Below are 27760 nucleotides of genomic sequence, written 5' to 3'. Positions count from 1 at the left end.
TGTTCGCACATCCCCATACATAGCAAAGGAGGCATCCCTTTGAGGTCAATCTCCCTTAACATCTCGGAAGTTGCGGAGTGGGAAATGCGACAAAACGGTACAGGGGAAGTAAATGATACCTGGAACCAGAGTAGAGATAAAGAAACGTGGAGATCGGGGGGGTTACCTTTTGGATGCATTGACGGATGGTACCAGCCGGAATACAATAGTTAGGTGCGACCCCCGTTCCTGGTTTTGACCAACACCTCAGGTGTTGGAAGGCCCACTGCTGACATTTGTTTCACTAGAACCCTGACTGGTGAGGAAACAGGTTTTGTAGCAGGATACTTTAACCTCGCCAGGTGTAACATAATAGCCAGCGAAACAACAAACCAGGGGTTCTTTGAAATAGAGGGTTTGAAGAATCAGACAAGTAGCCAGGACTGGGAGCCGAAGATTAGGTGGCGATGGGGTATGAGAGAGAGATTGGGATCGAATCTAACAGCATACAATGGCATGTATTTTGTGTGCAGGCATAAGGCCTACCCCTGATTGCCACAGGACTGGAGGGGGTCCTGTCATTTGGGATATGTGTTCCCTTTTGTCAGACGGGTACGTACTTTAGCAGAAGTACAGACACCGGGTCGACTAAGACGAGATCTTACCCCGGTAGAGAGGCTATTTGGGGTCATGATGCTCACATTCGGGATAGGATGCACCATAGATGAATTAGGTAAACTAGAGAGTATACTGGAACAGATAGTTAACGACAGTGCTGAAGCAATGGAGGGCATAACGGCTGAAATGGTAGCCATAGGCACAATGGTACTCCAGAACCGAATGGCCCTAGATTATATATTAGCACAAAGTGGGGGCACATTTGCCTTAATTGGAGCTGAATGTTGCACTTACATTCCCGATAGTTCAGAAAACATAACCAACCTCGCTGATCACATAAGAAGGGAGGTAAAGAAGTTATCCACGACAGCAGGAGGATCTGGCTGGTTTGACTGGCTGTTAGCGGAATCCTGTGGGTCCTATCTTATGCATGGAATAATTATTCTGGTTGTAATAATAATTACTTGCTATCTGATTATCGGGTGTTTTAATATCTGCTGTAAAGTTATGATGGCTCGACTGATGCCAGTAGCCAGTGTAATCGCCGAAGAAGAAGCACACCTGATGGAAATACTTGAAGACACCAAGGATGAAGAAACAGATGACGATGACACCGACCACTGTCTTTGAAGGGTAGCCTAGAGCTACAAGCAAGGTGGACATACGCAACATCAGGGAAGTAACATACCCCAAAGGACGAATATATGACACCATGCTACTATCATTGTGGTCATCTGGATTTCGTGAACATCCTCCAGGACCAAAAGGGGGAATATTGTTGGAGCGGATTTTTGGACATATACTTGACTAGTATACGGGACCAAACATTTGTTTTTATTTTCCCCTTTAATGAATTTTGTAAGGGACAATACTGATGCATTATGCTTTATATAAAAAAAACACAGTTTGACTTCAAGGTCTGCTGGCCTTGAGTTATGGATATAGGAAAGTGAGATAATGAACGACTGGAGAGATAAGTGGGGGTATGTTTGTCTATACCGGTGCAAAAAGCCTGCACTTGTTTATAATGCCCTGTCACAATGCGAGGATGGTTTATATCAAGAGCTCAGCCTTGGATAGTAATTGTATGAAAAGCTTTGTAAACTTTGTAATGCGATGATTAGACTTAAGAACTAGTTCTAAAGCATGTGATGTAAAGTGACGTAATTTGTAAGATAAAAGAACCTCACTGGAGATATCAAATTGAGAAGCTGGTTCAGAGACAGGGGTCTCTAACACTTCTCCCAGAGCTTTGTCTCCGATTTAATAAACCTCTCTTTATATATTATACAGTCTCGGAAATATTTTTCCATATGTCTGTGGGAAAATATCTCAAACTTCAGTGTGACTGGAAAAGCACACACATATCCGAGTGAGAGTGTTCCAGTGCACTGACTGTGGAAAGAGCTTCAATCAGTTACACAGCTGAAAAAATATTGCACCATTCACAGCAGGGAGAAACTACGCGTGTTCTGTATGTGGACAAAACTTCAACTGATCATCCAACCTAGGAGACACAAGGACACCTGCATCATGGAGAAACCGTGGGAATGTGGAGACTGTGAGAAGGGATTCAGTTCCCCGTCTGATCTCGAAATTCATTGTCACAGTCACACCGACGAGAGGCCGGTCACCTACTCTGTGTGTGGGCAGGGGTTCACTCAGTCATCCAACCTGCTGAAACTCCAGCGAGTTCACACTGGGGAAGTGTGGGAAGGGATTCACTCAGTCATCTGAATTGCGTGTTCACAAGTGACTGCACGGGTTATGTTCTACTGTTATTACTGCTGTTAATCGCATCCTGACTGAATCGTGTTCGTTCTGTCAGTTGGGATTTGTTTCTGCTGATATTACTCACCCCGAAAACTGGGATGGAGTTTAATATTTTGATATTTCAAATAATACAATGTGTCGATATTTGAAATATCCTTGATAAGAGGAGACTAATTGATGTCCTGTTATATTTTGGTCCTTTTCTCCTTTCTATCTCTAGATTGTTTCTGTTCTCATGCCTTTGGTTACTCTCAGGGAGATGTCCCAGTTAATTATACCTTCCAGACTGCCGCTCCTTGCCTTGGTGTCCAGAGTAGGGATAGCTATCACGCCTGGGATCACTAAACACAAAACACAGTCTGTTAATCTATTTCTGCTACAGGACTTAGCGCGTTCCTGGCAGCATCTCTCTCACCTTCGATGTGTGAATAGAGAATCGTGCAAATCTGGTTTCAATTTAAATTTGAATCCACTCAGTAAATGTATTTAAAGAAAAATGTACAAGTAAACCCATCACGTCAAGTAATTGGCAAAGGTTTACACTCAACAAGTAAAAATATCACGGCCCAGTAACCCAGCTCTATATTCACAGGAGAAAGTCTGTTATCTACGTCCTCGAATGTCAGTTGGTGAGATGAGAGACTGAATCACTTTCCACATTCAGCTGGTAAACGGTCTCTCCCTGATGTCTTTCCACCCAACGTGCATCTGCATCCATTCCCACTGTCCCTACATTCACAGTGTTGAGTCAGCTGGCCACACGAGTCTCACAGGCTGGACGATTGGTTGAAGGTGCATCCACGCACAGAACATGTGTCCTGTTTCTCACCGCTGTGATTGGTGTTTTTCCAAAGGCTGATGATAGGGTTATCCTGATCAATCCGGTGAATCTCTCAAATCTTGCCATGATGTTTGGTTTCAGTTTCCCAGCTGTAGACCCTCACCTTCTGATACCCTGCATTTGAGGTCACAAACGTTGTTACTTTAAGGACAGGATACACATTTCCACTGTGGTAGGCATCAGAGTCGAGTCCAGTCCTGCCCTCAAATTACAACCACACACTTCCCAGTTGAGGTCATTTCCCAGTTGAGGTCATTGGATCGGTATCAAGAGCAGGGGCACTGGCTAATTTTTAATCATATTTAGCCAACTGGTACCGAGGACAATTATAACCACTGAACAGCTGCCTTGGCTGAGATCAACCAACAGCACAGATCAAGGAACGAACTTGGGAACTTCCCAGTCAATATTGCAGAGTGTTCTAAAATTTGGGGGATGGGGGGGAGGGTTAGAAATTATATTTTGAAACACATTTTATTCCAGCTTTAAACGAAACCTTCGTCACACTGCACAATTCTGAAGTCGTTCCAAATTCAAGTCAAATGGATCATCAAAAAGTGTGTGACATTTTAGAAAGGCGCAAGTCACTGAAATAGACAGCTTTTCAATCACTGCACAGTACAGAAGGGAACAACTGTTAATGGGAGGTCGGTTCGTGAAGTCCCCCGACACTCCGAGATAAACTGCACTGTTCCTTTAAGTATAAATAGGCAGTGAAAAGGGAGTCCGAGTCCCTTTAAATATCTGCTCCATTCCCCCAGGTTTGGGAGGAGCAAACGCGCGGGGTCTCCTTATATCCTCACACAGCAAGCACCGCCGGTGGGCTCCCGCAAGGTCCTAAAGACCGAAGAATTTAGTCGCATCTGGTTAAGCACAACAACTGAAAAGTGCACACACAAAGTCTTTGCTATATATGCGTGTGTGTGTGTGTGTATGTAAACAAAACACATCATTCTTAATGTTTGACAATGAATTCCACAGAGATAAGCGATTGTCTTCGCCAGTTATTTTCCAGCATTTTATTTGCTCTTATTTACAATGTAATTGCAGAGTGTTCAATCTCTTTCCCATTTATTGATGACCCATTGTCTTGTGTGCTCTTGATTCGAAAGTGATGTCACACTGACCATTCCGTACAACTGCAGCAACACCTCCTGGAACCTCGAATCAATTATTAAGGATGTCATAGCAGTGCATCTGGAAAATGGTGACATGATAGGTCCAAGTCAGCATGGATTTGTGAAAGGGAAATCATGCTTGACAAATCTTCTGGAATTTTTTGAGGATGTTTCCAGTAAAGTGGACAAAGGAGAACCAGTTGATGTGGTATATTTGGACTTTCAGAAGGCTTTCGACAAGGTCCCACACAAGAGATTAATGTGCAAAGTTAAAGCACATGGGATTGGGAGTAGTGTGCTGACGTGGATTGAGAACTGGTTGTCAGACAGGAAGCAAAGAGTAGGAGTAAACGGGTACTTTTCAGAATGGCAGGCAGTGACTAGTGGGGTGCCGCAAGGTTCTGTGCTGGGGCCCCAGCTGTTTACATTGTACATTAATGATTTAGACGAGGGGATTAAATGCAGTATCTCCAAATTTGCGGATGACACTAAGTTGGGTGGCATTGTGAGCTTCGAGGAGGATGCTATGAGGCTGCAGAATGACTTGGATAGGTTAGGTGAGTGGGCAAATGCATGGCAGATGAAGTATAATGTGGATAAATGTGAGGTTATCCACTTTGGTGGTAAAAACAGAGAGACAGACTATTATCTGAATGGTGACAGATTAGGAAAAGGGAAGGTGCAACGAGACCTGGGTGTCATGGTACATCAGTCATTGAAGGTTAGCATGCAGGTACAGCAGGCGGTTAAGAAAGCAAATGGCATTTTGGCCTTCATAGGGAGGGGATTTGAATACAGGGGCAGGGAGGTGTTGCTACAGTGTACAGGGCCTTGGTGAGGCCACACCTGGAGTATTGTGTACAGTTTTGGGCTCCTAACTTGAGAAGGGACATTCCTGCTATTGAGGGAGTGCAGCGAAGATTCACCAGACTGATTCCCGGGATGGCGGGACTGACCTATCAAGAAAGACTGGATCAACTGGGCTTGTATTCACTGGAGTTCAGAAGAATGAGAGGGGACCTCATAGAAACGTTTAAAATTCTGACGGGTTTAGACAGGTTAGATGCAGGAAGAATGTTCCCAATGTTGGGGAAGTCCAGAACCAGGGGTCACAGTCTGAGGATAAGGGGTAAGCCATTTAGGACTGAGATGAGGAGAAACTTCTTCACCCAGAGAGTGGTGAACCTGTGGAATTCTCTACCACAGAAAGTAGTTGAGGCCAATTCACTAAATATATTCAAAAGGGAGTTAGATGAAGTCCTTACTACTCGGGGGATCAAGGTTTATGGCGAGAAAGCAGGAAGGGGGTACTGAAGTTTCATGTTCAGCCATGAACTCATTGAATGGCGGTGCAGGCTAGAAGGGATGAATGGCCTGCTCCTGCACCTATTTTCTATGTTTCTACGTTTCTATGTTTCTATGTTACCAAGGTGACCACTTGTCCACAGTATACTGTGGGAGAGGGGATTAAATCTCACCGAGGGTAATAAGCAGCCTCCCACCAGTCTCTGCATTTTATTGCCCAGTGATCACCTCACCATTACACAGAAGGTCCTGAGATTTACCTCCAGTGTGGATGACTTGTGTAAGTGATGTTAAAAATTAAATTGTAGGTTAAAAGAGGAGTTTGGTGAGGAGGGTTTGGAGAGTAGGCGTAAAAGAGGAGTTGGGTTGAGGGTTTGAGAGAAATACGGTGATAGAGGAGTTGGGGTGAGGGGTTGGGGAGTTGGGTTGAAAGAGTAGTTGGGTAGGGGGAGGTGGAGAGTAGGGGTGAAGAAGGTGTATGAGTGAATGGGATTTACAGCCCTTTAATTGCCTTTGTTGAACTATGATGGGGTTTACTTTTCCTTTAAAATGTTTTGTATTGTGCTTTTCACTGAAGTTGGACGTGGGCAGTGTTAATGGGGAATAGATTTGAGTGGGATCATTCAGTGCTGAATGCGTGGCTGGGCGGCGTGTTTGCCCTCAGTCCCAGCGACGAGGAGTTGTTGACACCAAATCCAGGGACCACATACATTGTGACTCCAAATCCAGGGACAACTTACATTGAGGTATCAAATCCAGGGACCCCTTACACTGAGGCAACAAATACAGGGACCAGTTACAATGACACATCAAATCCATGATGAATTACATCGTGACAGCAAATTGAGGGATTACTAATAACGTGACAACAAATCCAGGGACCAATAACACTGAGGCACCAAATCCTTGGACCACTTACACTGAGAATATAGAATTACATCAGATATATGGGATAGAAATGGGCCATTCAGACTAACCAGTCTGTGCCGGTGTTCATGCTCTGCTCGGTAATTAGAGAGCCTCAGTATGGGGAATGGCCATACTGCTGAAAGCAGCTCTAGTTAAGGGGAAAGGTGGGTAATGAATGAAGATATGATGGTGGAATCAGACGGTGACTGGTGAGGCCTGGTGACAGATTATTGTCAGAAGCCCTTTTCAAGCAGGCTGAGGATTAAATGTAACCAGCACAACAACTGTATCCGTCTGTTATTGTCCCAAAATCCACAAATCTAATGTCACTAATTGATTTTTCTGTGAGAATTGTAGAGATTTAAAAGAAGGGAGGAAATGAGGCTTGCGCAGAAACGAAGGTTCCTTGAAATAACACATTTTGAGGCTGTTTTGTGACTCGTCTGTGAGAGGTTAAAAACATGAAATGGAAAAGGGCAAGTTCAGTGACACTTATATTGCCAATAGTGCTTTCTACGTTAATCACTATATCCTAAGCCGAATATCATATTGACTATCCCAATCACTAATCCCAATCCTAACACATAGCCACAAACCACACCCACTAACCACTAAACCTACATCTAAACCCAGCCCATAATCAATGCTAAGAACATAAGAAATAGGAGCAGAAGTAGGTCATCTAGCCCCTTGAGTCCGCTCTGCCATTCAATAATATCATGGCTGATCTGATCTTGGCCTCAATTCCACTTCCCTGCCCTCTCCACAGAACGCTTGACTTCCCAATCTTTCAAAAATCAGTCTGTCTGCAACTTAAATATATTCAATGACCCAGCCTCCGTTGCTCTCTGGGGTAGAGAATTTCAAAGATTCACTACTCTCTGAGAGAAGAAATTCATCCTCATTTCCGGTTAAAATGGGTGACCCCTTATGCTCAGACTTTGCCACCTAGTTCTAGATTCCCCCCACAAGAGGAAACAGAGATCAGTGGGGAAGCTAAAGACCCGATAAAGGAAGTGTTTAAACAATTATTTTGATGCAAAAATTTCTGCAACGCATTTAGTAACAAGTAATTATAATCAAATAACCCATCAAAATTAGCAAAGACAATTACAAAGACCAGAACATTTCAAAGGCAATATGCAGTATGTGTGGAGATCTATTAACCGCATTCAAAAATCGTTAAACAATATAGAAAATAAGAGAGTTCCAGTCTTAAGCAAGATAGTTCTTTCAAGGAACGTCAAATGAGTGTAAAGTGAGACACGCCGGTTCAGTGTATGACATCCACAAGCCGTATGCTCAAACGAAACAAGCTTGGGATTTGATGTCGCAAAAGATGAATTGCGTGAGAAGTGAAAAAATCTAGAGTAAGAAAAGGACAAAATGGAAGGGAAGGGAACATGAATTAGTCTCCCGTGCAGCGGCACGGACCCGGCCTGGATGACCATCAGCAGGTCGGGGCCATCAGAGGGAGCAGTGTGCGGCGGTGGCATTCCATTGTAGGATGGTAATGGCTGCAAAGTCACGTCGCTAATTGCAGTGCGGGCAGGCACAGCAGGAGGGGAGAAGGAGCGGCAATAGATTATAGAAGGACGTGACCGGGGCCCAGGAGAGGCATGAGTCTGGGGCCCAGAAGGGGCAAGGGCCTAGGGGCAGCATGGGCCAGCCCAAACTTGTATATGTGTGCGCTCAGTCCGTGCAGCACAACTGGTCTCCAGTCGTCTGGGATAATCCTTGCCACTGGACCAAGACCGAGCTCTGACAAGCCAGTGTGGTGACTGGTGTGCAAAATCCAAACACAGGCAGGTTCCACCCTTCAAGATGTAGCTCGGGATCTGGAATACTAGGTCCTTCATTAAAACACCTGTGAACTCATTCCTTTTTGGCGTGGAAGCAAATCATCCTCGCTTCCAGGGACTGCCTGTGATGATGATGATGGTTGTGGAGAAATGAAATATTGGACACCCGGTGTTTGAAACAATCCTGAGACAGAACACTAATCTCCAGCTCAGGGACAGGGTTATTGGAGCAGCAGAAACAAAGTCTCAGTGCCAGAATGAACATGGTTCAGTGCCCAATGGGAGGCCAGTAAATCCTGTCCCAGTCACTTAAGTAGTCTTGGGTATTTACCCAGCATTCGCCGCGATTGAGAATGTGCCGACCCCAGACTTCAGGGGACCAGTGCGCACGCGTGAGAACTGGCTGTATTTGGAGCATGCGCGGTGCGTGTAATGGCGGAGCGGCTGTGGTGAAATGTGCTCCGTAAAACAGCTCTCTTTTTGCGGGGCGGAGGTGAGTAAAGGACCAGCGGGGAGCCGGGGAGGCTTCATAAACACCTGGTGCCTGGCGAAAGCCCGGAATAATAACCGGAATATCGGCGGCTGCAGCCTCGAGGCTTTCTCCCGGTTATAGATCCCGGGTAACGGCGGCCATCTTTGTAAAGGAAGGCGAGGCCAGTCCTCCGCCATCTTGGTTCAGTGAGCAGCAGAGCGCATGCGCGGCCATCTTGGTAAAGTAAGAGCTGAGTTATTGTATTCTCACACCTCGGATTTCTCTCATTGTTCTGATCTCCAAAGTGTATCGTCCCAACCTGCTCAACCTGTCCTCATCAGAGAACCCCCTGCTCGCCGGAATCAACCTCTGAACAGCCTCCAGTGTAAGTATATCCTTCCTTAAACACACAGTGTTCCAGGTGTGGTCCCACCAATACCCTGTACACTTGGAGCAGGACTTCTCTGCTTAAACACACAGTGTTCCAGGTGTGGTCCCACCAATACCCTGGTCACTTGGAGCAGGATTCTCTGCTTTTTATTCTATCCCCCTGACAATAAAGGCCAACATTACATTTACCTTCCTGACTACTTCCTGAACCTGCAGACTGACTTTTTGTGTTTTATGCACAAACACCCTCAGGTATCACTGTCCTGTAGCACTTTGCAATTTTTCTCCATTTAAATTATAATTTGCTTTTCTATTATTTCTGCCAACGTGGATAACCTCACATTTTCCCATATTATACTCCATCTGATAAATTTTTGCCCACTCATTTACCCTGTCTATATCCCTTTGCAGATTTTTTGTGTCCTCAATTTGCTTTCCCACCCATCTTTGTATCATCAGCAAACTTGGCTATTTTACACTCGGTACCTTCTTCCAATTCTATAATATAGATTGTAAATAGTTGAGGACCCAGCACCAATACCTGCGGCACCCCACTGGTTACCATTTGCCAACCGGAAAAAGACCCATTCATCCCGACTGTCTGTTTACTGTTATTTAACCAAACCTCTATCTATGCTAATATACTGCCCCCAACCCAGTGAGATTTTATCTTGTCCAGTAACCTCTTATGTGGCACTTTATCAAATGCCTTCTGGAAATCCAAATACACCACATCCACTGGTTCCGCCTTATCCATCCTACTCATTATATCCCCAAAGAACTCCAGCAAATTTGTCAAACATGATTTCCCTTTCATAAAGCCATACTGACTCTGCTTGATTGAATCATGCTTTTCCAAATGTTCCGCTACTGCTTCCTTCATAATGGTCTCCAGCACTTTCCCAATGACAGATGTTAGACTAACTAGTCTATAGTTTCCTGCTTTTTGTCTGCCTCCTTTGTTTAGAGAGAGGCGTTACATTTGCAATTTTCCAATCTGTTGGGACTGCCCCAGAATCCAGGGAATTTTGGTAGATTACAACTCATGTGTCCACTATCTCAGCAGCCACTTCTCTTAACACCCTACGATGTAAACCATCAGGGCAAGGTGACTTGTCTGCCTTTAGTCCACTATTTTACTGAGTACTATTTCATTATAAATAGTTATTGAATTAAGTTCTTCCCTCATTACAGCCCCTTGATTATCCACTTCGGTATTACTCTCAGTGACCGAGTGTTTTACTCTAATTAAACTGATCTCGGACTATTTCTGTCAGATATTAACTCCTGCACGGTCCCAGCAAACACTCCCACTACCTCGTCCCTCCGATGTTGCTGCAGCATTGCTTTGTGAAGACGGGCTCATGGAGAGAAACACCCTGCACGGAATGATCCCAAATTGATCATCTCCAAGGGACAAGGCTTGCAGCTTTAATCATTCTCTGTCCTTTCCCCCCAGGCCCAGTTCCTTTGCTCAGATTCTGATAAAAGTAAATTGGGAAAAGTGCACTTTGATTTTTACAGATTGAATTATTGCAGAGAGCTGCACATGTGCGGTTCAGCCCAGCCCCCTGTGTCGATTTCCAGTGAGCAGAAGAGTGCAGGCGCCCTCCCCTCCCTCAGCCCTGCCTGTGATCACCATTCACTCAGTGAGCGGAAGAAGATGGTTTAAAACAGCCAGGAATGGAGACACCGCGGCCCCGGGGTAAGGCAGCGAGCAGCAGCCTCCTTGCAGCAACACAGCTCTTTGGGAGCGTGTCCGCAGATGAGCTCAGAGATCGGCATTGAGTCCGGGGGGAGTTCAGGGGGAGTCGGGGGCTATGTGTCAGAGGCAGAATGGACCAAGAATCAGTGTCAGTGCGTAGTGTGAGTGGGGGAAGTGAGAGGCCATTCTTGGACTGTGTGTGGATAGCGTGTGTCCAGGGTAAGGGAGACAGAATGGGCAGAATCTGCTGTTTACAATCTGCTGCTTTCTCTCTCCAAACCAGGAGTGAATGTTCCTGGTTTAGTTCCCTCGGGGGCTGTGTGTAAGAGGCAGAGTGGATCAGAAACTAGTTGTGGAAGATGGTGTGTGTGGGGGAAGGGAGAAGCCATTCTTGGGCTGTGTGTGGACAGTGTAAGGTAACAGAGAAAGTAAACCACCTCGCTCTTTCCAATCATTGCTGCTTTCTTTCCCCAAATCAGTAGTGAATGTTCCTGATTCAGTTCCAATCTCACCGTGTCTGTTGTTCTTGGACAGTAAGCAGTGGAAACACAGCCTGTCAGTGAGGATGTGGGGAGTTTTGCAAAGTGCATCTATTGCAGGCACCAGAAGAGGAGTGTGGGAGAAGATATTTTAAAGACCAGTTATATTGTTTCGGTGAGCTGAGTTCTCCAGAACCTTGTTGCTGGTGGTCGAGAGATACATTGTCGCTCCCTCATATTCTCCCCCGCATCCATCTCTTAGAACTAATAATGTTCTCGTATTATTATTCTCAGAGCAAAATTCTTCAGCCAGAACAAATGTGAGCTTTCCTCCACCTGGAACACAAGGAACAGTGCAGGCAGCTCCTTCTCACACACAGTAAGTAGATTATCACTCAGAGTGCAGAGACACAGAACTGACCTCAATCCTATTGTCACAGACAGCAGAAGCTGTCAGTCCCACAGCGATCCGAAGTGGCAGAGTTGCATTGTGAATCTTACAGCCACATGGAGCAGTAGAATCAGATGCTATTTCACCTTTGAAACAGATCACACTGACGGTACATTAAACACCCACACTCACTTGCCAGAAACTGGCAGGTAGAGAATAAAACACAATCATCTATCAGAAGAAATGTCCAATAGAAAGTATAAACCACACTCGCATATCAGAAGCTGATGGGTACAGAGCAAAAGCCATATTCATGTTTTAGAATCTGATGGATTCAGTATTTAAACCCCCCGAACATACCAGAAGATGACAGGTGCAGAATAAAACCCATATTCCTGTACCACAGACTGACAGATACAGTATACAACACACACCCACATATATGAAAGTGACAGTAACAGAATAAAATCCCCACTTATATACCAGAGAGTGACAGGTAAAGTGTAAATCCCATGGGCACATATCGAAAAACTGAAAGGCAGTAAGTAAAATTGTTACTTGCATCGCAGAAACTGATCGGGACAGGGTAAAACCCACACACACATATCAGAAAAAATGACATGGAGAACGCAAAATCTTCACTCACATATCAGAGAAATACAGGTTAAAAAGTGAAATTGATTCTCACGTTCACATACCAGAGACTGGCAAATGCAGAGTAAATTCTACACTCACATAGCAGGAACTGACAGGTACAGTCTAAAACACACAATCAAGTATCAGGAACAAATAGGTACAATCTAACATAGCAGAAACTGAGAAGCACAGATTAAACCTCAACACATGCCAAAACCTGACAGTTACAGAAAAATACACACACTTGCATATCAGAGTCTGAGTGATAACGTATAAAACCCAAACTCACATATCAGAGGCTGACATATTACAATCCATATTCCCATAACATAAATTGATATACAGTGACATGCCCAGACTCACAAACCAGTAATTGACAGGTACAGGGTAAAGAGCTCTCTTTCATTCCAGAAACTGACAGGTACAAAGGAAAGCCCACTCGCAATTCAGCAGAAACTGGCAGGTATAGAGTAAGGCCCACAATCACATATCAGAACTTGACAGATACAGAATAAAACCTAGACTCCCACAACAGAAATGGAGAGATACAGAGAAAGGCCCACACTCATAGTAGAGACAGATAGATGCAGAGTGAAACTCAGACTCATTTACCAGAGACCGACCGAGTCAGCATAAACACTCACCTCGAGAACACAAATTGAACAGTTAAAAAGTAAAACGAATACTCTATCAGGAATTGGTGGTACACAGTAAAACAATACTAACATACTGGAGAATGACGGGTATGGAGTAGAGCTCACATTCACATAAGAGATGGACAGATACAGCGCAAAATACACATCACACACCAAGAATGGAAAGAAACAGAGAAAATAGGTGCAGGAGCTGGCCATTTGGCCCTTTGACCTGCCCCGCCATTCAATATAATCATGGCTGATCATGCAACTTCAGTACCCCATTCCCGCTTTCTCTCCCTATCCCTTGATCCCCTTAGCCGTAAGGGCCACATCTAACTCCCGCTTGAATATATCCAACGAACTGCGCTCCACAACTTTCTGTGGTAGAGAATTGCACAGGTTTACCACTCTCTGGGTGGAAACGTTTCTCCTCATTTCAGTCCGACATGGCTTACCCCTTATCGTTAGACTGTGACCCCTGGTTCTGGACTTCCCCCAACATCGGGAACATTCTTCCTGCCTCTAACCTGTCCAGTCCTGTCATAATTTTATATGTTTCTATGAGATCCCCCCTCATTCTTCTAAATTCCAGTGAGTGTAAGCCTTGCCGATCCAGTCTTTCTTCATATGTCAGTCCTGCCATCCCGGAAATTAGTCTGGTGAACCTTCACTGCACTCCCTCAATAGCAAGCACATCCTTGCTCAGATTAAGAGACCAAAACTGCACACCATACTCAAGGTGTGGTGTCACCAAGGCCCTCTACAACTGCAGGAACACCTCCCTGCTCCTACACTCAAATCCTCTCGCTATGAAGTCCAGCATGCCAGTTGCTTTCTTTACTGCCTGCTGTTCCTGCATGCCTTCCTTCAGTGACTGATGTACCATGACACCCAGGTCTCTTTGAACCTCCCCTTTTACTAATCTGTCACCATTCAGGTAATAATCTGCCTTCCTGTTTTTGCCACCAAAGTGGATAACCTCTCATTTATCCACATTATACTGCATCTGCCATGCAATTGCCCATTCACCTAACCTGTCCAAGTCAACCTGCAGCCTCTTCGCATCCTCCTCACAGCTCACACTGCCAACTTGGAGATATTACTTTCAATTCCATCGTCTAAATCATTAATATATATTGTAAATAGCTGGGGTCCCAGCACTGAACCTTGTGGCACCCCACTTGTCACTGCCTGCCATTCTGAAAAGGATCCGTTTATTCCCACTCTTTGCTTCCTGTCTGCCAACCAGTTCTGCCTCCATGTCAGTACATTACCCCCAATACCATGTGCTTTAATTTTGCACACTAATCTCTGGTGTGGGACCTTGTCAAAAGCCTTTTGAAATTCCAAATACACCACATCCACTGGTTCTCCCTTATCCACTCTACTAGTTACATCCTCAAAAACTTCTAGAAGATTTGTCAAGCATGATTTCTCTTTCATAAATCCATGCTGACTTGACCTGTCACTGCTTTCCAAATGCTATGCTATTACATCTTTAATAATTGATTCCAGCATTTTCCCCACCACCGATGTCAGGCTAACCGGTCTATAATTCCCTGTTTTCTCTCTCCCTCCTTTTTTAAAAAGTGGGTTTACATTAGCTACCCTCCAATCCATAGGTACTGATCCAGAATCTATAGAATGTTGGAAAATGACCACCAATGCATCTACTATTTCTAGGGCCACTTCTTTAACTACTCTGGGACGCAGACTATCAGGCCCTGGGGATTTATCGGCCTTCAGTCCCATCAGTTTCCCTACAACCATTTCCTGACTAATAAGGATTTCCCTCAGTTCATCTTTCCCGTTAGACCCTCGGTCCCCTAGTATTTTCGGCAGGTTATTCGTGTCTTCCTTAGTGAAGACAGAACCAAAGCATTTGTTCAATTGGTCTGCAATTTCCTTGTTCCCCATTATAAATTCACCTGATTCTGACTGCAAGGGGCCGACATTAGATTTCACTAATCTTTTTCTCTTCACATATCTATAGAAGCTTTTGCAGTCAGTTTTTTATGTTCCCTGCAAGCTTACTCTCATATTCTATTTTCCCCCTCCTTATTACACCCTTAGTCCTCCTCTGCTGAATTCTAAATTGCTCCCAGTCCTCAGGTTTGCTGCTTTTTCAGGCCAATTTATGTGCCACTGTCCCTAATTTCCTTGGTTAGCCACGGTTGAGCCACCTTTCATGTTTTATTTTTCCGCCAGACAGGGATGTATAATAGTTTTAATTCATCCATGTGATCTTTAAATGTCTGCCATTGCCTATCCACCATCAACCCTTTAAGTATTATTCGCCTGTTTATCCCAGCCAAATCACGTCTCATACCATCGAAGTTTCCTTCAAGTTCAGGACCCTAGTCTCTGAGTTAACTGTGTCGCTCTCCAGCTTAATGAAGAATTCTACCATATTATGGTCACTCTTCCCCAAGGAGCCATGCAAGACCAGATTGCTAATTAATCCTCTCTCGTTACATAAAACCCAGTCTAGGATGGCCTGCTCTCCCGTAGGTTCCTCAACATATTGGTCGAGAAAACCATCCCTTTTCCACTCTTGGAAATCTTCCACCACAGTATTGCTACAAGTTTGGTTAGCCCAATCAATATGTAGGTTAAGGTCACCCATGATAACTGCTGTACCCTTATTGCACGTGTCCTTAATTTCCTGTTTGATGCAATCCCCAACCTCCCTACTACTGTTTGGTGGTCTGTACACAACCCCAACTAACGTTTTCTGCCCTTTGATGTTTCGCAGCTCTACCCATATAGATTCCACATCTTCCCAGCTAATGTCCTTCCTTTCTATTGCATTAATCTCCTCTTTAACCATTAACACTACCCCACATCCTTTTCCTTTCTGGCTATTCTTCCTGAATATTGAATACCCCTGGATGTTATGTTCCCAGCTTTGGTTACTCTGGAGCCATGTCTCTGTAATCCCAATTACATCATATCCGTTAACAGCTATCTGCGCAGTTAATTAGTCCACCTTATTACAATGCTCCTCGCTTTGTGACTCTGAGCCTTCAGGCTTGTTTTTTTAACACTCTTTTTCCTTTTAGAATTATGTTGTAATGTGGCCCTTTTTGATACAGAATGAAACCCACAGGCAACTACCACAAATTGACAGGTACAGGATAAAATCCACCTCTCGTATCAGAAACTAACATACAGAGTAAAACCCTCATCCACATACCAGAAATGGACAGATAGAGTCAAATCCACAGTCCCATACCAGACACCCACTATATAAGAAAATAAGAACATAAGAAATAGGAGCAGGAGTAGGCCATACGGCCCTTCGAGAGTGCTCCGCCATTTAATACAATCATGGCTGATCCGATCAGGGACTCAGCTTCACTTCCCTGCCCGTTCTCCATAACCCCTTATTCCCTTATCGGTTAAGACACTGTCTATCTCTGTCTTAAATATATTCAATGTCCCAGCTTACACAGCTCTCTGAGGCAGCGAATTTCACAGGTTTGCAACCCACTGAGAGAAGAAATTCATCCTCCTCTCAGTTTTAAATGGGGGGTGCCCTTATTCTAAGATTATGCCCCCGAGTTCTAGTCTCCCCTATCAGTGAAAACATCCTCTCTGCGACTACCTTGTCAAGCCCCCTCATAATCTTATACGTTTCGATAAATCACCTTTCATTCATTCTTCTGAATTCAATGAGTAGAGCCCCAACCTCCTCAACCTTTTCTCATAAGTCAACCCCTCATCTCTGGAATCAACCCAGTGAACCTTCTCTCAACTTCCTCCAAAGCAAGTATATCCTTTCATAAATATGGAAACCAAAACTGCACGCAGTATTCCAGGTGTGGCCTCACCAATAACTTGTATAACTGTAGCAAGCCCTCCCTGCTTTTATACTCCAGCCCCTTTGCAATAAAGGCCAAGATACCATTGGCCTTCCTGATCACTTGCTGTACCTGCATACTAACCTTTTGTGTTTCATGCACAAGTACCCCCAGGTCCGTCTGTACTGCAGCACTTTGCAATCTTTCTCCATTTAAATAATAACTTGATCTTTGATTTTTTTTCTGCCATCATGCATCACTTCACACGTTCCAACATTATACTCCATCTGCCAAATTATTGCCCACTTACTTAGTCTGTGTCCTTTTGCAGATTTTTTGTATCCTCCTCACAGATTGCTTTTCCTCCCATCTTTGTATCATCAGCAGACTTGGCTACGTTACATAGAAACAAAGAAAATAGGTGCAGGAGTAGGCCATTCGGCCCTTCTAGCCTGCACCGCCATTCAATGAGTTCATGGATGAACATGCAACTTAAGTACCCCATTCCTGCTTTCTCGCCATACCCCTTGATCCCCCGAGTAGTAAGGACTTCATCTAACTCCGTTTTGAATATATTTAGTGAATTGGCCTCAACTACTTTCTGTGGTAGAGAATTGCACAGGTTCACCACTCTCTGGGTGAAGAAGTTTCTCCTCATCTCGTTCCTAAATGGCTTACCCCTTATCCTCAGACTGTGACCCCTAGTTCTGGACTTCCCCAACATTGGGAACATTCTTCCTGCATCTAACCTGTCTAAACCCATCAGAATTTTAAACATTTCTATGAGGTCCCCTCTCATTCTTCTGAACTCCAGTGAATACAAGCCCCGTTGATCCAGTCTTTCTTGATAGGTCAGTCCCACCATCCCGGGAATCAGTCTGGTGAACCTTCGCTGCACTCCCTCAATAGCAAGAATGTCCTTCCTCAAGTTAGCAGACCAAAACTGTACTCAATACTCCACGTGTGGCCTCACCAAGGCCCTGTACAACTGTAGCAACACCTCCCTGCCCTTGTACTCAAATCCCTTCGCTATGAAGGCCAACATGCCATTTGCTTTCTTAACCGCCTGCTGTACCTGCATGCCAACCTTCAATGACTGTTGTACCATGACACCCAGGTCTCGTTGCACCTCCCCTTTTCCTAATCTCTCACCATTCAGATAATAGTCTGTCTCTCTGTTTTTACCACCATAGTGGATAACCTCACATTTATCCACATTATACTTCATCTGCCACGCATTTGCCCACTCACCTAACCTATCCCAGTCACTCTGCAGCCTGATAGCATCCTCCTCGTAGCTCACACTGCCACCCAACTTAGTGTCATCCCCAAATTGGGAGATACTACATTTAATCCCCTCGTCTAAATCATTAATGTACAATGTAAACAGCTGGGGCCCCAGCACAGAACATTGCGGTACCACACTAGTCACTGCCTGCCATTCTGAAAAGTACCCATTTACTCCTACTCTTTGTTTCCTATCTGACAACCAGTTCTCAATCCATGTCAGCACACTACCCCCAATCCCATGTGCTTTAACTTTGCACATTAATCTCTTGTGTGGGACCTTGTCGAAAGCCTTCTGAAAGTCCAAATATACCACATCAACTGGTTCTCCCTTGTCCACTCTACTGGAAACATCCTCAAAAATTCCAGAAGATTTGTCAAGCATGATTTCCCTTTCACAAATCCATGCTGACTTGGACCTATCATGTCACGTCTTTCCAAATGCGCTGCTATGACATCCTTAGAAATTGATTCCATCATTTTACCCACTACCGATGTCAGGCTGACCGGTCTATAATTCCCTGTTTTCTCCCTCCTTTTTTAAAAAGTGGGGTTACATTGGCTACCCTCCACTCCATAGGAACTGATCCAGAGTCAATGGAATGTTGGAAAATGACTGTCAATGCATCCGCTATTTCCAAGGCCACCTCCTTAAGTACTCTGGGATGCAGTCCATCAGGCCCTGGGGATTTATCGGCCTTCAATCCCATCAATTTCTCCAACACAATTTCCCGACTAATAAGGCTTTCCCTCAGTTCCTCCTTCTTACTAGACCCTCTGACCCCTTTTATATCCGGAAGGTTGTTTGTGTCGTCCTTCATGAATACCGAACCAAAGTACTTGTTCAATTGGTCCGCCATTTCTTTGTTCCCCGTTATGACTTCCCCTGATTCTGACTGCAGGGGACCTACGTTTGACTTTACTAACCTTTTTCTCTTTACATATCTATAGAAACTTTTACAATCCGTCTTAATGTTCCCTGCAAGCTTCTTCTCGTACTTCATTTTCCCTGCCCTAATCAAACCTTTGTCCTCCTCTGCTGAGTTCTAAATTTCTCCCAGTCGCCAGGTTCACTGCTATTTCTGGCCAATTTGTATGCCACTTCCTTGGCTTTAATACTATCCCTGATTTCCCTTGATAGCCACGGTTTAGCCACCTTCCCTTTTTTTATTTTTACGCCAGACAGGAATGTACAATTATTGTAGTTCATCCATGCGGTCTCTAAATGTCTGCCATTGCCCATCGACAGTCAATCACTTAAATATCATTCACTAATCTATCCTTGTCAATTCACGCCTCATACCTTCAAAGTTGCCCTTCTTTCAGTTCTGGAGCATGATCTCTGAATTAACTGTTTCATTCTCCATCCTAATGCAGAATTCCACCATATTATTGTCACTCTTCCCCAAGTGGCCTCGCACAACGAGATTGCTAATTAATCCTCTCTCATTACACAACACCCAGTCTAAGATGGCCTCCCCCCGAGTTGGTTCCTCGACATATTGGTCTAAAAAAATCATCCCTTATGCACTCCAGGAAATCCTCCTCCACCGTATTGCTTCCAGTTTGGTTAGCCCAATCTATGTGCATATTAAAGTCACCCATTATAACTGCTGCACCTTTATTGCATGCACCCTTAACTTCCTGTTTGATGTCCTCCCCAACATCACTACTACTGTTTGGAGGTCTGTACACAACACCCAGGAATGTTTTTTGCCCTTTGGTGTTCTGCAGCTCTACCCATATAGATTCCACATCATCCAAGCTAATGTCCTTCCTGACGATTGCATTAATCTCCTCTTTAACCAGCAATGCTACCCCACCTCCTTTTCCTTTTATTCTATCCTTCCTGAATGTTGCATACCCATGGATGTTGAGTTCCCAGCCCTGATCATCCTGGAGCCACGTCTCTGTAATCCCAATCACATCATATCTGTTAACATCTATTTGCACAGTTAATTCATCCACCTTATTGCGGATACTCCTTGCATTAAGACACAAAGCATTCAGACTTGTTTTTTTAACACACTTTTCCTTTTAGAATTTTGCCGTACAGTGGCCCCTCGGTCCCTTCTTCCAAGTCGTTAATATAGATTGTAAATAGTTGGGGTCCCAGCACTGATCCCTGCGGCACCCCACTCATTACTGATTGCCAACCCGATTATGAACCATTTACCCAGATTCTCTGTTGTCTGTTAGTTAGGCAATCCTCTATCCATGCTAATATATTACCCCCAGCCCAGTGAACTTTTATCTTGTGCAGTAACCTTTTATGTGGCATATTGTCAAATGCCTTCTGGAAGTCCAAATACACCACACCCACTTTATCCACCCTGGCCCATGATGTGAAGTGGAACATAATTCATTGAAAGCACCTCTGACAGTGTTGAGGAGAAACTGACCGACCAAATGTGAAAAATGAATTCCTGAATGTTTGGTATTGTACAAGACAAAAATAGAAAGAATGCATTTCTTCCAAATGTCCAGGCCTGGTCTGAATGATGGATTAGTGATTTTGAGATGAGATAAAATTATAACTTTCGCATACTGTTTAAAAATAAACTGATATTTGAGGACAAAAATATTTCATTTCAGAATTTTTTTCAACATGGTACAAGCAGCGAAGGAGTTTGATGACGTATGCCATTGCCTAATAGAGAACTGATTTAGTTGGCTGCTATTGCATATTTTCTTCTAATTTTTTAAAGTTTTGATTTGCTGTGTATTTCCACCTGTTTTGAATAACATCGAAAATGAAAATAATCATTGCATTTAGGAGAAGGGGTAGGCCATTTAGGACTGAGATGAGGAGAAATTTCTTCACTCGAGAGTTGTTAACCTGTGGAATTCCCTGCCGCAGAGAGTTGTTGATGCCAGTTCACTGGATATATTCAAGAGGGAGTTAGATATGGCTCTTACGGTTAAGGGGATCAAGAGGTATGGAGAGAAAGCAGGAAAGGGGGACTGAAGGAATGATCAGCCATGGTATTGAATGGTGGTGCAGGCTCGAAGGGCCGAATGGCCGAACCTGCAACTATTTTTCTATGTTTCTATGTTCGTTACATGCTCAAAGAATTCTAGCAAATTTGTCAAACTTAACTTCCACTTCATAAATCCATGCTGACTCTGCCTGACCGAATTATGTTTTTCCAAATGTCGTGCTAATGCTTCTTTAAGAATGAACTCTTCAACATTTTCCCAACCACAGATGTTAGGCTAAACTGGTCTACAGTTTCCTGCTTTTTGTCTGCCTCCTTTTTAACCGAGTGCGGTTCTCAGTCCCCGGGCAGCACCGAGTGTGGCTCTCAGTCCCCGGGCAACAACGAGTGCGGTTCTCAGTCCCCGGGCAGCACCGAGTGTGGCACTCGGTCCCCGGGCAGCACCGAGTGTGGCTCTCAGTCCCCGGGCAACACCGAGTGTGGCTCTCAGTCCCCGGGCAGCACCGAGTGTGGCACTCGGGCCCCGGGCAGCACCGAGCGCGTCTCTCAGTCCCCGGGCAACACCGAGTGTGGCTCTCGGGCCCCGGGCAGCACCAAGTGTGGCTCTCAGTCCCCGGGCAACACCGAGTGTGGCACTCGGGCCCCGGGCAGCACCGAGTGTGGCTCTCAGTCCCCGGGCAACACCGAGTGTGGCTCTCGGGCCCCGGGCAGCACCAAGTGTGGCTTTCAGTCCCCGGGCAACACCGAGTGTGGCTCTCAGTCCCCCGGCAACACCGAGTGTGGCTCTCAGTCCCCGGGCAACACCGAGTGTGGCTCTCAGTCCCCGGGCAACACCGATGGTGGCTCTCAGTCCCCGGACAACACCGAGTGTGGCTCTCGGTCCCCGGGCAACACCGAGTGTGGCTCTCAGTCGCCGGGCAACACCGAGTGTGGCTCTCAGTCCCCGGGCAACACCGAGTGTGGCTCTCAGTCCCCGGGCAACACCGAGTGTGGCTCTCAGTCCCCGGGCATCACCGAGTGTGGCTCTCAGTCCCCGGGCAACACCGAGTGTGGCTCTCTGTCCCTGGGCAACACCAAGTGTGGCTCTCAGTCCCCGGGGAACACCGAGCGCGGCTCTCAGTCCCCGGGCAACACCGAGTGTGGCACTCGGGCCCCGGGCAACACCGAGTGTGGCTCTCAGTCCCCGGGCAACACCGAGTGTGGCACTCGGGCCCCGGGCAACACCGAGTGCGGCTCTCAGTCCCCGGGCAACACCGAGTGTGGCACTCGGGCCCCGGGCAACACCGAGTGTGGCTCTCAGTCCCCGGACAACACCGAGTACGGCTCTCAGTCCCCGGGCAACACCGAGTGTGGCACTCGGGCCCCGGGCAACACCGAGTGTGGCTCTCAGTCCCCGGACAACACCGAGTGTGGCACTCGGGCCCCGGGCAACACCGAGTGCGGCTCTCAGTCCCCGGGAAACACCGAGTGTAGCACTCGGGCCCCGGGCAACACCGAGTGCGGCTCTCAGTCTCCGGGCAACAACGAGTGTGGCTCTCAGTCCCCGGGCAACACCGAGTGTGGCTCTCAGTCCCCGGGCAACACCGAGTGTGGCTCTCAGTCCCCGGGCATCACCGAGTGTGGCTCTCAGTCCCCGGGCAACGCCGAGTGTGGCTCTCTGTCCCCGGGCAACACCGAGTGTGGCTCTCTGTCCCCGGGCAACACCGAGTGTGGCACTCGGGCCCCGGGCAGCACCGAGCGCGTCTCTCAGTCCCCGGGCAACACCGAGTGTGGCTCTCGGGCCCCGGGCAGCACCAAGTGTGGCTCTCAGTCCCCGGGCAACACCGAGTGTGGCTCTCAGTCCCCGGGCAACACCGAGTGTGGCTCTCGGTCCCCGGGCAACACCGAGTGTGGCTCTCAGTCGCCGGGCAACACCGAGTGTGACTCTCAGTCCCCGGGCAACACCGAGTGTGGCTCTCAGTCCCCGGACAACACCGAGTGTGGCTCTCAGTCCCCGGGCAACACCGATGGTGGCTCTCAGTCCCCGGGCAACACCGAGTGTGGCTCTCGGTCCCCGGGCAACACCGAGTGTGGCTCTCAGTCGCCGGGCAACACCGAGTGTGGCTCTCAGTCCCCGGGCAACACCGAGTGTGGCTCTCTGTCCCCGGGCAACACCGAGTGTGGCTCTCTGTCCCCGGGCAACACCGAGTGTGGCTCTCAGTCCCCGGGCAACACCGAGTACGGCTCTCAGTCCCCGGGCAACACCGAGTGTGGCTCTCAGTCCCCGGGCAACACCGAGCGCGGCTCTCAGTCCCCGGGCAACACCGAGCGTGGCACTCGGGCCCCGGGCAACACCGAGTGTGGCTCTCAGTCCCCGGACAACACCGAGTGTGGCACTCGGGCCCCGGGCAACACCGAGTGTGGCTCTCAGTCCCCGGACAACACCGAGTGTGGCTCTCAGTCCCCGGGCAACACCGAGTGTGGCTCTCCGTCCCCGGGCAACATCGAGCGCGGCTCTCGGGCCCCGAGTCAGAGCCACCGGGCCCAGCCCCTCCTCCACACCAGGAAAACAACAACTTACATTTATACAGCAGGCCCAGCAATTCCCAGCCGCTCTGTATCAGGTGGGCACTGGATGTGGAAGTCACTCACTGGTCTCCTGTGTGCGTCTGTTTGTTACATCAGTTTGAGCTGGATGGAGAGCGGGGAGAAGCTGCTGGGTTTCACCCCCAGTACTTCTGGGCCCAGTGGGGCCAACAACTTCCCATGTGGGCCTGTCGAGGGAGGTGGGTTCCCTTCCCTGAGGGACAGCAGTGACCCAGATGTGTTTTTACGACAATCCGGCAGCTTTCATGGTCACTTTTTTCTCGTGCCGGCCCCACACAGACTAATTCAGCTCAATTTCACAACCTGCCTTTTTGTTTTTGTGGGTTCTCTCTCACACTCACTTTTCCTGTTTGAAATTCACTTTGCAGGGTGTCAAAAGGGGAGGATTTGTAGACTGGAAGCTCAAACCAAACATCACCTCAAGATCTGACAGAGTCACTCGGTACATCGGGACTGGAATATCATCAGCTTTTGACCATGGAAGCAGAAGGACCTGTTCACAGTGGGGAGAAATGGTACACGTGCTCTGTATGTGGGAAGGGATTCATTCGATCATCCGACCTGCTGAGACACCAGCGAGTTCACAGTTGGGAGAGACCATTCACCTGCTCTGAGTGTGACAAGGGATTCTCTCTGTCAGGCAACCTGCTGAGACATCAGCGAGTTCACAAGTGACTGCAGGGGTTGGATTCTGCTGTTATTCACATCCCGGACTGAATCGTGATCATTCTGACAGTTGGGGTTTATAACTCCTGTAACACTGATGTTAATAACTCCTGAAATCGACTGGAGTTTAATATTTGGGATAAAGACACATAAATTAGTTTTGCTTTCAACACATTGCTGTGGATTTTTGTCTTTCCCACCTGAGTGTTTAGCATCACCTGGCTGGAGCTGAGAAAGGACAATCTGTGAGGAGGATCTTACAGGGGGTTCAGAATTTCAGCCTGGACACAGTCTTTCAGGGCCACACACAGATCTCATTCATCTCAACTCCAATGTGTATTGGCCCAACCTACTCAACCTACTCAACCATAAGTCAATCCCCTCATCTCTGGAATCAACTCTGGAATCTGCAGCAGACATGAGCAAGGACTTGAGACTTATTAAAAGACACATATTTCATTACAGACAAGGTTAGACTGGGAGAAATGTTCAGTTAGATCATAAGAAATAGTAGCAGGAGTAGGCCATTTGGCCCCTCGGGCCTGCTCCGCCATTCAATAAGATCATGGCTGATCTGATCATGGACTCAGTTCCACTTCCCTGCCCACTCCCCATCACCCTTTACTCTCTTATCGCTCAAAAATCTGTCTATCTCCGCCTTAAATATATTCAAAGACCCAGCCTCCACACCTCTCCTTGGCAGAGAATTCCACAGATTTACAACCCTCAGAGAAGAAATTCCTCGTCTCAGTTTTAATTGGGTGGCCCATTATTCTAAGACGATGTCCCCTAGTTTTAGTTCCCCGTGTAAGTGGAAATATCCTCTCTGCATCCACCTATCAAGCCCCCTCATTATCTTATATTTTGATAAAATCACCTCATTCTTCTGAACTCCAATGTGTTTCGGCCCAACTTACTCAAGCTATCTTTATAAGTCAATCCCCTCATCTCCGAAACAACCTAGTGAACCTTCTCTGAACTGCCTCCAATGCAGGTCTATCCTTCCTTAAATACAGAGACCAAAATACAGAGTCCATTACAGGCAACATGCCAATCAAACCAGCAGCACACTGGCACCTTAACAGTGTCTCATTGGCCGACAGGCTTTTCTTAAATAGATTTGCTGAGTGGATATGAACTTAAACCAGGTTTACAGGCGTGATGCTCTATTCACATATTGAAGGTAGAAGAGATGCTGTGGGGTACATGCTAAGTCCAGTAGCTGAAAGTGATTAACAGACTGGGTTTTGTGTTTACTGATCCCAGGGGTGTAACCAATACCAGCAAAATCGAAGCCCATGGAATAACGGGGACAGTGGCAGCATGGATATAAAAGTGGCTAAGTGATACACACACAGTAGTGGTGAACGGTTGTTTTTCAGACTGGAGGAAGTGGTGTTCCCCAGGGTTCGGTATTGGGGCCACTGCTTTTTTTGATCTATAATAATGACCTAGACTTGAGTGTACAGGGCACAATTTCCAAATCTACAGCTCACACAAAACTTGGAAGTACAGTGAACAGTGAGGAGGATGGTGATAGACTTCAGAAAGACATAGACAGGCTGGTGGAACTTAACGTAGAAAAGTTTAAAAGTGATACATTTTGGGAGGAAGAAAGAGGAGAGGAAATATAAACTAAAGGGTACAATTGTAAAGGGGTGCGTGAACAGAGAGACCCAGGAGTATATGTGCACCAATCACTGAAGGTGGCAGCACAGGTTGAGAAAGTGGTTACAAAGACTGACAGGATCCTAGGCTTCATGAATAGAGGTATCGAGTACAGAAGTGTGGATATTATTTTGAACCCACGTAAAACTCTGGTTCGGCCTCAACTGGAGTATTGTGTCCAATTCTGGTTCATCATCATCATCATAGGCAGTCCCTCGGATCGAGGAAGACATGCTTCCACTCTAAAAATGAGTCCTTAGGTGGCTGAACAGTCCAATACGAAGCCACAGTCCCTGTCACAGGTGGGACAGATAGTCGTTGAGCGAAGGGGTGGGTGAGACAAGTTTGCCGCACACTCTTTCTGATGCCTGCGGTTGATTTCTGCATGCTCTCGGCGATGAGACTCGAGGTGATCAACGCCCTCCCGGATGCACTTCCTCCACTTAGGGTGGTCGATGGGGATGTTGTACTTTATCAGGGAGGCATTGAGGGTGTCCCTGTAACGTTTCCTCTGCCCACCTTTGGCTCGTTTGCTGTGAAGAATATCTGATTAGAGTGCTTGCTTTGGGAATCTCGTGTCTGGCATGCGAACAATGTGGCCTGTGCAGCGGAGATGATCAAATGTGGTCCGTGCATCAATGCTGGGGATGTTGGCCTGGCCGACAACGCCAACGTTGGTGTGTCTGTCCTCCCAGGCAATTTGTAGGATCTTGCGGAGACCTCTCCAGCAATTTGAGGTGTCTACTGTACATAGTCCATGTCTCTGAGGGTGGGTATTACTGCAGCCCTGTAGACCATGAGCTTAGTGGTAGATTTAAGGGCGTGGTCTTCAAACACTCTTTTCCTCAAGCGGCTGAAGGCTGCACTGGATGCGGTGTTGAATCTTGTCGTCAATGTCTGGTCTTGTTGATAAGAGGTTCCCGAGGTATGGGAAATGGTCCACATTGTCCAGGGCCGCGCCATAGATTTTGATGACTGCGGAGGGTGGGTGGATGGAGTACTGTGCGGCGAGGACAGGCTGGTGGAGGACCTCGGGCTGACAGATGTTTAGTGTAAGGCCAATGCTTTGGAACGCCTCAGTAAATACGTTGACTATGACTTGAAGTTCAGCCTCTGTATGTTCACAGACGCAGGTATTGTCCGCATACGTTAGCTCAACGACAGAGATTGGAGTGGTCTTGGACCTGGCCTGGAGACGACGAAGGTTGAACAGGTTGCCACTGTTTCTGTAGTTTAGTTCCACTCCAGCGGGGAGCTTGTTGACTGAGCTGGAGCAATTCTGGCTTCTGCATTTTAGTAAGTATACAAAGGCCTTTTGAGACCGTGCAGAAAAGTTTTACAATAATGATTCCAGCGATGAGGGACTTCAGTTACGTGGATAGTCTGGAGAAGTTGGGGTTGTTCTCAGAACAGAGAAGATTGAAAGAGATTTGACAGAGGTGTTCAAAATCATGAGAGGTCTGGACAGAGTAGCTAGCGTGGATTAGTAGAAGCTCTTGCAGTTAGCCGGCATGGCCTCCTTCCATGTTGTAACCAGTCTCTGATTTTAAGATGATGAAAAGTGTGTTGCCCAAAATGTTCCATCTCCCGGGCACTGGGACCCAGTTGGGAACAGAGACCCTGAAGTCCCACCCACTCTCTGTTCCCAAACCAAGATGGCCACGCATGCGCCCTGATCCCGCCCTGTGCAAGATGGCGGCCAGTGACCCCGCTCACCCTGGCCTGTCAGCACGGGGCCTGTGGGCTCTAATTTAG

The 27760-nt window shown here is 46.7% G+C and overlaps 1 long non-coding RNA gene across 2 annotated transcripts; it reads left to right on the top strand.

Annotated features, from left to right (window-relative positions):
* Nucleotides 1-8778: 8778 nt before the first annotated feature.
* LOC139257450 (uncharacterized) lies at nt 8779-24509 on the top strand. 2 transcript variants are annotated; one of them, XR_011592305.1, is made up of 3 exons: nt 8779-8838; nt 11686-11770; nt 24040-24509. It is a non-coding gene; the product is annotated as an uncharacterized lncRNA (long non-coding RNA). The 2 variants fall into 2 exon arrangements; XR_011592306.1 differs by lacking the exon at nt 8779-8838 and adding an exon at nt 9020-9202.
* The last annotated feature ends 3251 nt before the right edge of the window (nt 24510-27760 follow it).

Source organism: Pristiophorus japonicus, unplaced genomic scaffold, assembly GCF_044704955.1.
Source record: "Pristiophorus japonicus isolate sPriJap1 unplaced genomic scaffold, sPriJap1.hap1 HAP1_SCAFFOLD_85, whole genome shotgun sequence".
In the NCBI taxonomy this organism is placed as follows: Eukaryota; Metazoa; Chordata; class Chondrichthyes; family Pristiophoridae; genus Pristiophorus; species Pristiophorus japonicus.
This window is presented reverse-complemented; position numbering and strand designations above follow the sequence as displayed.